The following is a 16417-nucleotide window of genomic DNA, read 5'->3' on the forward strand; positions in this document are numbered from 1 at the left end:
GCTGCCAGGCTAAATTCAAGGTGCTGGTCTTGACCTTTAAAGCGCTACACGACTTGAGGCCGAGTTACCTGTTGGACCTCATTCGCCCATATGAACCTGCCAGGACCCTCTGTTCAGCATCACAGGCTCGGCTAGTGGCCCCAATACTAACAGAGATCCAGTTGATGGGAAGACAAGTACCTTTTTGGCTGTGGCACCTTGGCTTTGGAACACTCTCCTGAAAGAGCTTCACCATGCTCCCTCCCTCAGTGTTTTTAAAAACACAAAACCACATATTTTTAAAGAAGATTTTAATGTTTTATCTGCTGCTTATATCTGGTAGGTTCTTTAGTTTTTATAGTTCTCAGCTTTTAGCTTTTTATTAATAACTTTTATTTGAAACTTTTTTAAAAAATTGTAATTTTAAATGTCATTTTAGCTTGGTCTTTTAACTTGATTAACTTCTTCTTCTTCTTCTTCTTCTTCTTCTTCTTCTTCTTCTTCTTCTTCTTCTTCTTCTTCTTCTTATTATTATTATTATTATTATTATTATTATTATTATTATTATTTTCTTGTTTACACAGTAAGACAGGTATTATTGACTGATTTGTTTTATCCAGACATCGAGTCCTTCCTCAGGACCTGGGATGGCTGGATTTTATTATCACTGTTGATATTGTCGCAGAATATAGGCTGTTCCTAGTAAAGTTGCTTTTTGTAATTGGCTGATGGTGATTTCTGTGGCCCCTATGGTGTTGAGGTGCTCTTCAAGTTGTTTTGGAATTGCACCAAGGGCGCCAATTACCACTGGGATTACTTTGGTCTTTTTCTGCCACAGCCTTTCAATTTCAATTTGTAGATCTTTGTATTATGTGATTTTTTAAAAATTTCTTTTTCTTCTATTCTACTATCCCCTGGTATCGCTATGTCAGTTATTTTAATTGTTTTTCTTTCTTCTCGACTACAGTTATATCTGGTGTATTGTGTGGCAGATGTTTGTCTGTTTGTAGTCAGAAGTCCCATAATATTTTTACATCTTAGTTTTCTACAACTTTTTCAATTTTATGGTCCCACCAATTTTTGGCTATAGGTAGCTTGTATTTTTTGCAGATGTTCCAGTGTATCATCCCTGCTACTTTGTCATGCCTTTGTTTGTAGTCAGTCTGTGCGATCTTTTTACAACAGCTGGTTAGGTGGTCTACTGTTTCATCTGCTTCTTTACAAAGGCGGCACTTGCTGTTTGTAGTTGATTTTTCTACTTTTGCTCTTATTGCATTTGTTTCTCAGTGCCTGTTCTTGTGCAGCCAATATTAAACCCTCTGTTTCTTTCTTCAAGTTGCCATTCTTAAGCCATTGCCAGGTCTTGGTGCTGTCTGATTGTCCACTTATATTGTGCAAATATTGACCATGCAGTGGCTTATTTTTCCATTTTTCTGCTCGGTTCTTGACTTGTTCTTTCTTGTAGGCCTGCTTTGTTTCATTGGTGTTGAATAGTTTCTCATTCTTAACCATTTAAGTGCATCTTCTTCATGGTCCTTGATGTATTCTTCAAGACCTATTTTCTCCTCCTCTACTGTTTGATTGACTTACAGCATTCCTCTTCCACCTGAGCTGTGAGGGAGGTATAGCCTATCTACATCACTGCGGGGGTGTAGAGCATGATTGATGGTCATGATTTTCCTGTTCTTACGATCTAGCGTCTCTAGCTCTGCCTGGGTCCAGTCTATTATTATTGCAGTGTATCTGATAACAGGTATAGCCCAGGTGTTTATGGCTTGTATGGTGTTCCTGCCATTGAGTTTGGACTTTAGGATTTTTCTAACTCTCCTGATGTATTCACTTCCAATTTTTCTTTTAACTTCAGTGTGTGCAGTGTTATCAGCCTGGAGAATGCCCAAGTATTTATAATGTTCTTTCTCTTCCAGGTTCTTGATGTTGCTTCCATTGGGTAGTTCTATTCCTTCTGTTTTTGTTATTTTTCCTCTGTTCATTATTAATGCAGCACACTTGTCTAGTTCAAACTCCATTGCTATATCGCTACTGAATATACGGACAGTGTTTAACAGTGATTCGATTTCTGACTGGGACTTTCCATACAACTTCAGATCGTCCGCGTACAGCAGATGGTTGATTTGACTTGATGTTTCAGATGTTTGGTATCCGAGGCCTGTTTTGTTTAGCATTTGTGAAAGTGGAGTCATGGCAATTACAAACAACGGAGGGGATAGTGACTCCCCTTGGAAAATACCTCTTCTAATGCTTACCTGTCCAAGTGTCTCGCCATTGATTGTTAACTGTGTACACCACATGCTCATTGCTTTTTTAATAAATATCTGAATGTTTTTGCTGACACCAGTTGTTTCTAAACATTTTAGTATCCATGTGTGAGGCAATGGGTCGAAGGCCTTCTTGTAGTCAATCCATGCAACACTTAGGTTTGTTTTTCTTCTCTTGCAATTTTCTAAAATTATTTTGTCAATCAGCACCTGGTCTTTTGTGCCTTTGGTGTTTGGGCAATTTCCTTTCTGTTCAACTGGAAGCCGCTTATTAGTTAATAAGTATTGCATTACTTCATCTGCTATTATTCCAGTTAATAATTTGAACATGGTTGGCAAGCAGGTTATCAGTGTATAATTACTTGCAACCGCACCTTTTGCTGGGTCTTTCATTATGAGATGAGTTTTCCCAGTTGTTAGCCATTGTTCAATATCATCTCCTTGCCATATGTGTTTGAACTGTTTTGATAATTGTTTATGAAGGCTTGTTAGGTATTTAAGCCAAAAGCCATGCAGTTCATCGTCGCCTGATGCAGTCCAATTTTAGTTTTCTTTGCTCTTTCACTTATTAATTCTGGTGTTATTATTAGATCTTGCATTTGTTGGTTACATTTTTCGACCTCTTTCACCCAGCCTGCTTTTTTATTATAATCTATTGGATTGTCCCAAAGTTTGCCCCAGAATTGCACTGTTTCTTCTTTCTGTGGTGTTTCTATGTTTCTTGCAGTTTCTCCTTCTATGCTTTGGTAGAAACGTCTCTGATTCGACTGGAATTGGAGATTCTGCCTGTGTTGTGTAATTCTAGCTTCATATCTGCTAATCTTCTTTGACACTGCTGTTATTTGCTGCTTTATTATTTCCAGAACTTCTCTAATTTTCCTTGAATCTAGATGGTATTTTTGGATCAGATACTGTTTGATGTTTTCATTCTTCAGCTTCTTGTCTTTCATATCTTTCAATTTACTAGCATCCGATCTAAGCCTGGTGGTTTTATTTTCTAATCTAATCTTCCATTTAGGTGATGTACTGCTTTCTTTTTTGACAGGTCCACTGATCTTATATCCAAGCTCTTGTGTTGTTATTGTTGCTGCACTATACATTAGTTGGTTTGTTTCTTGCAAATTATTGGTTGTTATTTCTGCAAGTGCAGCATTGACATCTTTTAATGCAAGTTGTTTTTTGGCAACTGTTTTTAGAGCTGGAAGTTGAACCCTGGTGGTTGTTTGGTTCATGTGCTCAGTTATTTTTTTGCTTTAGTTCTTGTTGCTTTTCTGTTAAACAGCATTCAGGATTTTGAGGTGAAGGCAAAGGGGAGTTTGCCTAGTTTTGATTTTGAAACAGTTCAGCAACAGTGGCATCCTCTATTTCCAACACCTCCTCCACCTGTGCCTGAGCAACTTCTTCAGTTGGTGGTAATTCTTCTTCCATATCTTGAGCCTGTGTTGCTCTTTGCAGTTCTTCCAGCTTAACTTCTGTGAATACTTTATTTCTTATTATGAATCTTCTCTGGTCTGCTAGCCTTTGTTCTGTTATTTCTGTATCTGGATGCTTCTCTTTCCAAATATGGTACTTTCTTTTTAAATAACCTCTTCTAGTTGGACTAGATTTATAATAGCAGAACATTATTTCCTTGTTGGCATTTTTCATATTTTTTTTTTGGTTAAGCAACGTTTCTTCCAGTAAGTAAGTAAAACTTTATTTCGGTTGTAGACCAGCAATACAACAATATTAAAATAATAATGATGATAATAATAATAATAAGATGATAATATAAAATCAGACTACATTTATACGCATTTGGCATATTATATAACAATATTTGGCCACGATATGAATAACATCCGGATTCGGATTAGTGAGCAAATAGTTTAAATAAAAATCCTCTCTACGACCGGGAAAATTAATCAAAAGTGGGGCAATTTGTTGGCGTCTTATGTCTCTGTAATATTCGCAATGCAGTAAAACATGAGCAGTTGTTTCAACGTTACCAGATCCACAAGGGCATAATCTTGATGCATATGGTATACCCTGGAATCTCCCATGGAGCATAGCTGTTGGGAGAGCATTTACACAGGCAAGTGTTAGAGCTCATCTAAATTTTGGAATTAAGGTGCTACTTAAATATGTAGCAGACTTGAGCTCGGTACACTGACTACCTATGTAAATGCTACTCAGTAACTTTGCATGTTCCATCTGCAACTCCACGTCATGAATACGTTGCACAGTTTCTCTTCTGGCCTGATCAAAACCTAATCTGATAAAATCATCATGAGAGAATCCGTATAATAGTAAAAAAAAACTAATAGTAGTTTTTCTGTAATTGCCAATTTCCATTTGGATTTAAAGGAGTCTTCCAAAATTAAATGTACTAAGCCGACTTTCGTGATAACCAATTTTAACCAGTAAAGTATGATAGATCTCCAATAGCATGATTCAAATCTTACCAGACTCACCTCCCTTCTAATAACAGTATTTGGGACACAGCACGGCAGCTGTAATATAGTTTTTATGAACTTAGTTTGAAGTCTTTCTAACGGAGCAAAATTACTAAATGGGCCCAATTGTGCACCATACATTATCTGAGGATACACTTTGGCCAATAGTAATTTTATTGCAACAAGGATGTACAAAGCTCCCTGTGGTTTCTTCCAGTAACTTTGCTGTCTTCAGCCCTGGTTGCTCAACTGAAGATCCTGAGTCCTGTTGCCCACTTGCCACCAGATGTCCAGGGACACCAGCACCTGACGCAGTCCTTGTTGACCCGGGCGACGACCGATCCGGTATAGATTTATTAAAGTTACGTCTCAGCAAATTGTTGATGGGAGAGGCACTCTTCATCTGGCTCCTCTGGTGAGACCTGTCCAGTATGGTTGGACCTCTTGCATAGCTCTCACCTTCCTCAGAGCATGCAAGCCACACAACCACACCAAGGTAGTGCCTCACTGTGGGATTATTATTATTATTTTACATTTTATATCCTGCTCTTCCTGCAAGGAGCCCAGAGCGGTGTACTACATACTTAAGTTTCTCCTCACAACAACCTTGTGAAGTAGGATAGGCTGAGAGAGAAGTGACTGGCCCAGAGTCACTCAGCAAGTATCATGGCTAAATGGGGATTTGAACTTGGGTCTCCCCGGTCCTAGTCCAGCACTCTAACCACGTAGTCTTTTATTTTACATTGTATCTATTTTATTAATGTTGTGAGCCGCCCCGAGCAGTAATGTAATGGAGGGGCAGGGTATAAATATTTAAAATAATAGATAGATAGATAGATAGATAGATAGATAGATAAAATAAAGCAGTCTATTGTGACATAGCAGCAGACAGCAGAGAGGGTAATGGGCAAGACAGCAGAGAGCAGACAGCAGAGAGGGTAATGGGCAAGGTGTGAGTCTGAGGGCGGAGATCTGGCAATGCTTGGTATGAGAGAGGAAGTGACAACTGTGTTCTTATTTTTATCTGTGAAATATTGGAATACCTCAGGTCAAGTCATCATATCTCTTCTGACTTGGATGCTAAGGTTTTTGTGGAACCAGAAGTGGATGCTACCAATGCACCATCTGGTCTTGTTATATTAGATGGTTTTCAGACTGTGTTGCCTGAGGAGGTGGACAGGCTGCTTGGCAGGCTGGGGCCTCCCACGTGCATGCTCGACCTTTGCCCTTCATGGTTGGTGAAGGCAGCTGGGGGGGACTGAGTTCATGGGTGGTGGGGTGGTGCCCCCTTAGCTGAAGGAGACAGTAATTAGGCCCCTCTTTAAAAAGAAAAGAAAAGCCCTCAGTGGATCCAGATGATTTAAATAACGTTTGACCCATTTGTAACCTCCCTTCCCAGGGCCAGGTGGTGTCTCAGCTCCAGGCAGCCCTGGATGAATCTGATTACTTAGATCCTTTCCAGTCTAGCCTGGATTTGGGATGGAAACTGCTTTGGTCACCCAGGTGGATGACCTACACCGGGAGATTGACGGAGGGAGTGTGACTCTGTTGATTCTCCTGAACTGACCTCTCAATGCCTTTCGATACCATTGACCAGGGTGGCAGTGTACCTCCTTGCCGCCCCGGCCAGCATCAGACCAGAAGTGGCCAGTGCATGTGTGACATGCGCACTGGCAACTTCCTTTCTGATACTGACTGGGGCGGCAAGGAGGTACGCTGCTGCCCCACACCAGCAGTTTTGGAGACAGCACCAGTGGGGGAAACATGGGGGCGGGTGAGCACCCTCTCTGCTCCTTAAAGATAATCTCCCCACCGCCAAACCGGCCTGAACTCCGGACTGCCAAACCAGTTTGTGCACATCTCTACCCTCCAGCCCTGTTTTATACATGAATGGGGCAGTTTGACAAGAATTCTGTTGTCTCAAATGTTTAGTTAGGCTTTCATTCCGCTATGTCTGTTGACTAAGCCTAAATTCATTGTCTACTCTGTTTTCTGCGTATTATTTCTAAGATGATTTGCAATTATGTACTGTACAGCTTCTTGCTAGTTTTAAATCAGCGTGATTCTTCTGGAAGAAGACATAGAAATTGTACAGCTAAACAAAGTCTAGTGGCTGTTTAATCAATTTTTGAGGTTTGAGAGGTTTCAGAGAGACTTATAAGCTAATTACACAGTGATTATACCCTCAGCCACTTTGTCAAGAGGATTAAGAGCCTGTTTTTAATTTTAGACACCTGCATGTAATGGAGTGCAGGCTGTGGGTGAATATGTACTTCATTTGCATTTCTGCTATTTGTACCATTTTGTTTGTTAGAAGAGATAATAATTTTGAACTTAAACATTTCAAAGGCATACACCTTTCTGTTGCAGAAAGGTAAATGCTAAGAAGCTCTCCTCTGTGCCACTCTCAATGGAGCAGAAAAAGTTTTACTAACGTTATTGAGGACTGTGCATTCGGGTTTAACTAATGTTCAGTAAAATGTGGTGTTCATTTGGGTAAGTAAAACTTCTGACAAGCAGTTTCTCTGGGGTCATTTCCTAAATTTCTATCAGCTCTGTGCATGGGGAAATCTGGAGAATGTGTAAATGTTGCTAAAGAGGGTAAACTTACTGAAGAATGAGATTTCTTGCTTGGGAATGGATAACTTCCAATGTTTACATCATCCGCTTCCTCTGCTGCAACTTTAGATCATTCATTTGAAGTCAGTGGGGGCATGGTAGAGACTCCATTTGCATCAATGGAGCTTCCAGCCCTAGTGCCACTAGTATAGGGAATTGGGTACTTCTTTTTTTTGTTTCAGTTGGAGGACTGCAGCCAAGCTCTGGGGTGATACCGCTCAGGAATCCCCTCAGCCTCTACCTCATCAACTGCCTGAGTTGCAAGCTGTGAGGTCCCTGATTCAGAATCATGAGGATGAATGGCAAAGAAATCCAGACTCACTCTCCTGTGTTTTGTCTTCCACTCTTCTGCAAATCCCAAGGACAGGTTTATTCTGTGGTGGAAAGATTGCTAGGTTACAGCCCCTGGCACTGGCATGCATGCTGGAAGTAGACATGATTCCATTAGACATGCAGGGAAAGTATTATTGAGACAGCAAGTTCTGAATGGAAAGTTTTGTCCATGGGAAGTTCCCTTCTAATACTGTTTTTCATGGAATGGTGTGCTGCCTTAGGTGGATTTAGTGGTTGTTGAGGAGAAAGGAAGAGCCCTGAAGGCCAGCATCTGCATCTCAGTGCATATCACCACTGATATGTGGACAGGCCCATAGGAAGCCGGTGATGGTGTGGGCGCAACTTGCCAGCGGTAGCCTATAGGTTCCCTAGCCACTTCCCTTGCATCTGACATCAGACACAGGGTGTGTGGCTCAGCTGGATGGGGTGGCTTCACAGGTGGCTCCATGTCCTGTCTGCACAATGGTGGCTCCATCCCTGTATCTGGACATACTCTTAGGGTGTCATGATGGGAATAATTAAGGACAATGGAATGGAGTTTGCAAAGACACCATTCACTCCCTTCAAGACAATGAATACCAATATACTTCAGGCCTGTACCAAAAGCCCCACTCAGGATCTGGGCCACACCACTGCTGAGGTACAAAGGACTGGTGCATTTTTTATTCTGAGGTTGAGGGAGAAGGTAGACAATGCTTTGCTCTAAATGAGAGGGCTGAACTGTAGCTGCAGGCTTTTGTGTGGGACTCTGAGGCATTTAAGTTTACAAAAGGGGACACTGAGCCATCTGTATCCTGCAAGTCCAGTTAGAACTTGTGACCCTCACTCTACACACTTCCACCCTAACTGACTGGTCACTAATGTTTCTTCTGCGAGACTAATGCAGCTTTTCACATCATTAGCCTGAAAAAGGATTTCAGTTTCATAGCCCATGGGGAGATGCGCTCCAAACTGAGAGCCCCTCCACAGAAGGAGGATCAGAGAAGATCCCAAAGGGCTGTGGATGGAGCACCGTCATCTCTGTTGCCATGGATGAAGACGAGGCCCCAGAGATGTCAACAGGGAAAGGAAGAAGAAGCAGAGGCAGAGACAGAGACAAAGACAGCATTCACACGCAATGTGAAACTGGAGGTAGCCGGACCCACGGTTAATTTTTCTAACCATGAATCACACCCCAGATGTTTGTCCAACCGCTGTTTGGCAGCCTCTAGTTTCAGGGCCAGCTATCCGCTCCCTATTCATGGTCTGTTGAGGCCGCATTTCAGCAAGCTTAGTAGTGCTCTCATCACCAGACTGTGGGCGAGGTATCAGCATGTCACTAGAGTGGCAGTCATTGGCCACAATCTTCAAGGGAGTGTGCCAAGAACAATTGTGCCTTGGTCTGCCCGCCCTCAGCATGGAAAGGGCATTTAAATCTTTTTTAATGCCATGCCATGTCAAGAACCCTGAAATAAAATTGTATCACACAAGCACAGTTTCTTGTGAGAGGTCTTGGGGAGCACTATTTCCCTGTTACTCAGGAAAGGGAAAAGAACATGATGACTTCCACGGAGGGGGATATGTATATGAGAGAGGGCAACGGATCCTGGGGTCTGGCCCAGTGTGACCAAGGATGCTCTTGTGATGGCTCACTCTTGCAAAACCGTCAGTGTGGTTGCCAGAACCTAAGGGGTATACTCGTGAGTCAAATGGGCCATAAGCCAGAATTGGGCTTTTTAAAAGCCAAATCTGGCCACCTAGATTAAACCACACACCTGCCCCTGGTGGCTTGCAGCCAGTGGACTAACACTCTATTGTGAAGGCCAGTCTACTGGGTAGGACCTTAGGTTTGTCTAGATCTTCGGTCTTCTGTTGGACCACATATTCAGGAGTTGAGCAGACCCAGCAAAGGGTCCTCCACTTGTGTGGGCCTCTCGCTCTCTCTGCTTAATGATAGAACTTTTGCACAGCTACCCCCTCCTTTCCAGGGAAACCTTCCATGCACCCAAAAGATTTTTTGACCCTCCATGTATCAGAGCCTAGTTGCGTGTGCAGACTGGGGAAACATTGGGTGCCCAGACAGATCTTTACTCTCATTCAAAATTCCCCGGTTTGGTGTGACACCATAAGCAGATCTGCTTCTGCAGAGAATTGTGGCAGGTGTGTGTGTGGTGGTGGTGGTGGGGGCATTGATTTCTAGCAACCCCAGAAGAGCAGGCCTGCATTTCTGGGCAAAACAAAAAATGGACATGCAAATGGGCAGACCAGAGGGCACACATCACTTTGACAGGTTCTTGACAGTCTCTAAGACAGGGAGAGCTGTTGGCAGGGTACGCATCCCCATGGCTTTCTTAATTACCCCTACTAACTGGGGAAAGAGGCACCTTTTACTGTGGTGATTCTCTTTATTTAGCAGAGGGAGAGTAACTGGCCCGATCCACCCCCAGCACAGTACTTCCAGTGACTGTTGCTGGTGTCTATCATGTTTCTTTTTAGAATGTAAGCCCTTTGGGGACAGGGTTCCATCTTATTTGTTTGTTATTTTTCTGTGTAAACTGCCCTGAGCCATTTTTGGAATGGCGGTATAGAAATTGAATTTTTATTTATTTATTTACACAGTCAAACAGATGTTTTTGACTGGTTTGTTTTATCCAGGCATCGAGACCTTCCCAAGGACCTGGGATGGCTGCATTTTATTATCAATGTTGTTGCTGTTGTTATAGATATCGTCACAGAATATAAGCTGTTCCCAGTAAAGTTGCTTTTTGTAATTGGCTGATGGTGATTTCTGTGGCCCCTATGGTGTTGAGGTGCTCTTCAAGTTGTTTTGGAATTGTACCTAGGGTGCCAATTGCCACTGGGATTATTTTAGTTTTCTTCTGCCACAGCCTTTCAATTTCAATTTGTAGATCTTTGTATTTGGTGATTTTTTCTATTTCTTCTTCTTCTATTCTGCTATCCCCTGGTATTGCTATGTTGATTATTTTAAATTTTCTTTCTTTCTTCTCAACTACAGTGATATCTGGTGTATTGTGTGGCAGATGTTTGTCTGTTTGTAGTCGGAAGTCCCATAATATTTTTACATCTTCACTTTCTACAACTTTTTCAATTTTATGGTCCCACCAGTTTTTGGCTACAGGTAGCTTGTATTTTTTTTGCAGATGTTCCAGTGTATCATCCCTGCTACCTTGTCATGCCTTTGTTTGTAGTCAGTCTGTGCAATCTTTTTACAACAGCTGATTAGGTGGTCCACGGTTTCATCTGCTTCTTTACAAAGGCGGCACTTGTTGTTTGTAGTTGATTTTTCTACTTTTGCTCTTATTGCATTTGTTCTTAGTGCCTGTTCTTGTGCAGCCAATATTAGACCCTCTGTTTCTTTCTTCAAGTTGCCATTCTTAAGCCATTGACAGGTCTTGGTGATGTCTGATTGCCCACTTATGTTGTGCAAATATTGACCATGCAGTGGCTTCTTTTTCCATTTTTCTGCTCACTTCTTGACTTGTTCTTTCTTCTAGGCCTGCTTTGTTTCCTCAATGTTGAATAGTGCATCTTCTTCACTGTCCTTTATATGTTCTTCAAGACCTCTTTTCTCCTCCTCTGCTGTTTGATGGACTTGCAGCATTCCTCTTCCACCTAAGCTGTGAGGGAGGTATAGCCTATCTACATCACTGCGGCGGTGCAGAGCATGATTGATGATCATGATTTTCCTGGTCCTACGATCTAGCATCTCTAGCTCTCCCTGGGTCCAGTCTATTATTCCTGCAGTGTATCTGATAAAAGGTATAGCCCAGGTGTTTATGGCTTGTATGGTGTTCCTGCCATTGAGTTTGGACTTCAGGATTTTTCTAACTCTCCTGATGTATTCACTTCCCATTTTTCTTTTAACTTCAGTATGTGCAATGTTATCAGCCTGGAGAATGCCCAAGTATTTGTAATGTTCTTGCTCTTCCAGGTTCTTGATGTTGCTTTCCTAACCTGGAAGAGAAAATTATTATTATTAGTAGTTGTATTAGTATTATTATATAGAGCAACCTGTCTTGATGGTATTTTCTATCCAGTCCCCATGGCCTGACACTCTCATGAGACAGTGGTCCATGGGAGAAGGTGGGGGGTTGCTGCTGCACATTATTAGTGATTCTGCCCTACACCCCTGAGAAGACAATTAGTTCTTCTAATGAGTTGTGAAGAGGTTTCCCCATAGCTATATACTCTCATGAGTGAGTGGTCTGCTCATGATCAGCATCTGTATATATATAGTTGTTATCATACATGTTGATACTCCTTTTGCTGGGGCAATGCTAATTTTGTTGCCCAACCCTTTTCATGAGTAAGCCCAGGGACCACACAGGTACTCCAAAGGGACTGCCCCTCCCCTGTCCAACAAAATACTAGTTTTGTATCCCGCAAAAGACTTGAGCCATTCAAGAATCCCTGCTTGGGGCTGCCTATTTATCTTGACCCTTAGGAGAGGAGATCTGGTCTTGTGGTAGCAAGCATGACTTGTCCCCTTAGCTAAGTAGGGTCTGCCCTGGTTGCATATGAATGGGAGGCTTGATGTGTGAGCACTGTGAGATATTCCCTTAGAGAATGGAGATGCTCTGGGAAGAGCATCTAGGTTCCAAGTTCCCTCCCTGGCATCTCCAAGATAGGGCTGAGAGAGATTCCTGCCTGAAACCTTGGAGAAGCCGCTGCCAGTCTGTGAAGACAATACTGAGCTAGGTAGACCAGTGGTCTGACTCAGTATATGGCAGCTTCCTATGTTCCTATCATTGCCCTGCCAAATGTTTCCATCCCAGTGCTCTAATGGGGTTGCCCTGTCTGAGTTGCCATCTCAAAGGGATATGCTTGTGAACATACATAATTGTCACTTCATTTTGGGGGAGCAGAGCATCCCATCCCCTTTCTCTCCTGCTTGCCAGGAGTGGAGAGCAAGGGACAGAGTGGGAAACGGGAATGCCTCTGTGTGACTTTGCTGTTTGACAGGCTTTCAAGCTTGGGTTGGGGCATTGTGGCATCCCTGTTGGATTGGAGACCGGGGGTGGGGCAAGTGAGAGGCGGCCAGTGAGAAGCACTGTAGGGATCAAGTGGTCTCGCTGCCATTTCTGTTATTGCAGTTCCAGAAAGTGAATGCCACCTGCATTTGGACGTGATGCCACTGCCGCCAAGCTGCAGGTTGGGCAGCAAAACATAGTACAAACAGAAGGTACAAACTGGAGCTTAGCGAGGCAAACTGCAGGTTGCTTTTGCCTTGAAATCGTGCTTGCATGCATTCAGACATAACAGAGTTCCAACTTCTGCCTTGTTTAACTCTGGTTTCACGTTATGTGCAAATGCAGCCTGATGGTGATCTGTAACTTTTTAAAATAAATGTATGTCCACACATAAAAGTACAAAAATAAATTTTGTTTGAAAAATAGATTCAGGATTTTAAAAAAATGGCTTTAACCAACTTTTTTTTAAAAAAACCCGCTTTCCTTGGCAGAATAAAATTACATACAAAACAATCATAAATAGCTTCCCCCAGCATAGCTAAAACTTACAAAAGAAAAAATTCTATTTTGGTCCACTCCAGTAACTTCAAATTATTGAAGTTCAGATTACTGAAGCCTGGTCTTTCATGGTCCTGATGAAAGGAACATAGGAATCTTCCTTATACTGTGTCAGACCATTGGTCTTGCTCAGTATTGTCTACACTGACAGGAAGTAGCTTTTCAAGGTTTCAGGCAGGAGTCTCTCCCAGCCCTACCCGGAGACACCAGGAAGTGAGTCTGGGACCTTCTGCATGCTCTATCACTGAGCTATGGCCTGACCCCAAAAGCTGCAGTCTGTATGCCAGCTGCAGTGTTGCTTCCTGTGTTGCCTTCTCTCTTCCTTCTGTTGACAAAGAGGAACAAAAAACAAATTAAGCATGTGTATAATTGAATAGACCACCTGCAGTTTAATATTTGTATGTGATTTAAGTAAGAGCTAAATTTCCTACTTGCACTTCCATTAATATATGCAAATATTGTTCGCTAGTATAACTTCTGCTAACTGGGCAGAGGCACTTTTTAAAGTGGTGGCTCTCTTATATTTAACGGGGGAGGGCAACTGTTCTAGGCATGTGCATGGAACCAGTTCAGCGCTCCTTTTCTGGAGCGCCAAACCAGTTCAAAGTGCTGGCGTTTGAGCTGGTTTGGAGGCCAACGGTTACTTTAAGGGGAAGCAAGGCTGCCTCCTACCTGCCTATCTCTGCCCCACCACTTCCCCTCGACCAATGCTCTCCCAAAAAGTGTGGGTGCGGGGCTGCAGCATTCCTTCTTGCAATCCTGTTCAGCACCATCATCCAAATGGCCATGGGCATTCGTGTGTGTACTGTGCGCATGTACGTCAGTCATTTGCATGGTGACGCCAAACTGGACTGCAAGGAGGAATGCTGCAGCCCCACACCCATGCTTTTGGGGGAAGGTGGTGGGGCAAGGATGGGCAGGTAGGAGGCACCCTTCCTTAAAATAATCCCCCCACCCTCCTGGGAGTTGGGGGGTTATTTTAAGGGAGATAAAGCAATCCCTAAACTGTTCTTATTCAACCCCAGCACTCCTCATAATGTCTCTCTTTTGTGACTAGTGTCTTCGTTGTGTGCCATTTTCAAATTGTGACCCCCTTTGGGACAGGAAACTTTAGTGTTAGGAAAGGTGTCCTACCCTAGTTCAGGGGCTGTGCACGCTCCAATTTTGTGTGCTTTTAAAAAACAGGGGGGGGGGTGATCTTTTGGGAGAGAGCAGTGGGGTCAGATAGCACTGTCCTACCCAGTACTTTACCAAGGTAAGCAGAATCACCATTCAGCCCAGCTCTTTTCTCCCAGATAAACATTTCCACTCCCTCTGACCTTGCTGTTTCCCTCGCACACAATCACAAAATGATTGGGTAGGGTAGAGTAGGGTAGGCTTCCAAGGTTGACCCCACCATTGCCGTGTTATATCGTGCTGGCAATTATTTCCATAAACATTTGCTTATATTCCAAAAGGATTTTTATTTATATTCTAAGTCAGAAGTGGTTAGTAGGGATGTGCATGTAGCATTTTGGCAGCTCTATTTCAAGGTGCCAAAAAGTTTCGGCAGGTTGAGCAAGCACTGTAAGAGGAGGAAAGCAGGTCTTACCTGCCCCCCCCCATGGCCCCTCTGCTGCCCTCCGCTGTGGTGTTGCTGAGCACTCAAGTGGTCAGCATGCCCGTGCATGCACATACGCCAATTCTATGACAACGCCACCCCACACACTGCTGGGAGTAGCCCTACAGCCGAGTGGCGGGGCATTTAATCCCAACAGCACCATGCTGGGGTGGTGGCGGGAGGGAGAGGGGGAGGGAGAGGGAGAGCAGGTAGGATCTGCTTTCCTCCTCTTAAAGCGCTTGGTCGCTGTCTCTTGGAATGTGCACGTAACGCTTCGTGCATTTCGTGCAATACTTGTGATCCAGCTGGGAAAGCTATCCCAAGGATGGCACTAGTCCATTAACCAAAAACACCCAACACAGTTTTATACAAGTATGTACCTCATATATTTTTGTTGTGAAATAGATTCCTGTAAATGAAAGTTTGTATGTGGGTCTATATGCATTGGATGCCTCGTGGCATCTCGTCCAGTGCATTATGTGGCAAATGAACCTTGAAGCTGACAAATGAGATGCCAGCTTTGTATGTCACTTAAGGTATATTTGTTGTATAATGAATTAGAGCATCAAATCTTTTTCAACACCCTGAACACATAAATTACTGTTAACAACAAGACAGTAAAGAGAAATTACTAGCAAGTGCAATCTGAAGCTGTATAATACATTATACAACAAATGAAATTGGAAGACAACAAATGAAGTGTCATATTTGCACATTATTTATAAGGTTGCTATCTTCACATAACAGTCAGGCTTCTTCTTCTTCTTCTTCTTCTTCTTCTTCTTCTTCATTTTGCCACCACAGCAGTGCCCCTAAAAACTTGGACAATTGTGCAAAACAGCCTAACATTACAGTAGCCCATTCACCAGAGTAAATTCCTTCCTGGCTCTATGATGAACAGGAAGTGACAACCATCTTTGGCAGTTGGATACTCCACACATTTGGTTTACACTGATAGACTTGTTCCTTGTCCACAATTTGGAAGCAGCTTTTCTTTTCATTAATCCTAAGTAATAAATATAAATGGTATGGGCACCTGAGCCAAGCACAAAAAGCATGGAAGTTTTTAAACCAATGTTTTGCATTTGAAATGCAGTCTGCTCAGGAAAGAAATGTAAGTTTCAAGGCTGTGATGTTTTGGGCTAATCCATTCCTTTGGATTCTACAAAGGCCAAACTAGACACGATATGGAAGATCTGTGATTAGATCTTCTGAGTCTCTTTTCTTTGGTTAAAAGTAGTTGAGGAGCAATTTGGATTGGGACCATAGAGCAAGGGTGCTTTTCACCCTTTCCTCCCTAAGCTGCTATTATTCACAGATGGAGGAAATGAGCGGTACCTCAGTCCAAATCTAAACATACTCATGACTACTTTTGACTAATTCTTTTTTTAAAAAAAGCACAGATCTCCCATGTCAAGCCTATTTTGGCCCTCAGAGTTAACCGCAAATAAGTATTTTCTGGCATGAGGAAATGTTTCATTCTTAAAAAATGCAAAACACCCCACCTTTAAAAGCAAATAAGAAACATGTTCAGTTTGCCACCGACTATTTTATCTAGCTCGAAATGCTAATAGGAGGAAGATGTCACCAGTTAGCTGAACTAATTGCTGGGCGAACTGTAAAAAAAAGTTCATGTATTTGACTAGG

At 42.6% G+C, this 16417-nt stretch overlaps 1 protein-coding gene across 3 annotated transcripts in view; it reads left to right on the forward strand.

The window, feature by feature from the left end:
• The window catches only part of SUSD3 (sushi domain containing 3), a 90419-nt gene that overhangs the window by 58436 nt on the left and 15566 nt on the right, over positions 1-16417 (forward strand). The gene's annotated exons all lie outside the window — the stretch shown is intronic.

Source organism: Hemicordylus capensis, chromosome 2 (genome assembly GCF_027244095.1).
Source record: "Hemicordylus capensis ecotype Gifberg chromosome 2, rHemCap1.1.pri, whole genome shotgun sequence".
NCBI classification, from domain to species: domain Eukaryota; kingdom Metazoa; phylum Chordata; class Lepidosauria; order Squamata; family Cordylidae; genus Hemicordylus; species Hemicordylus capensis.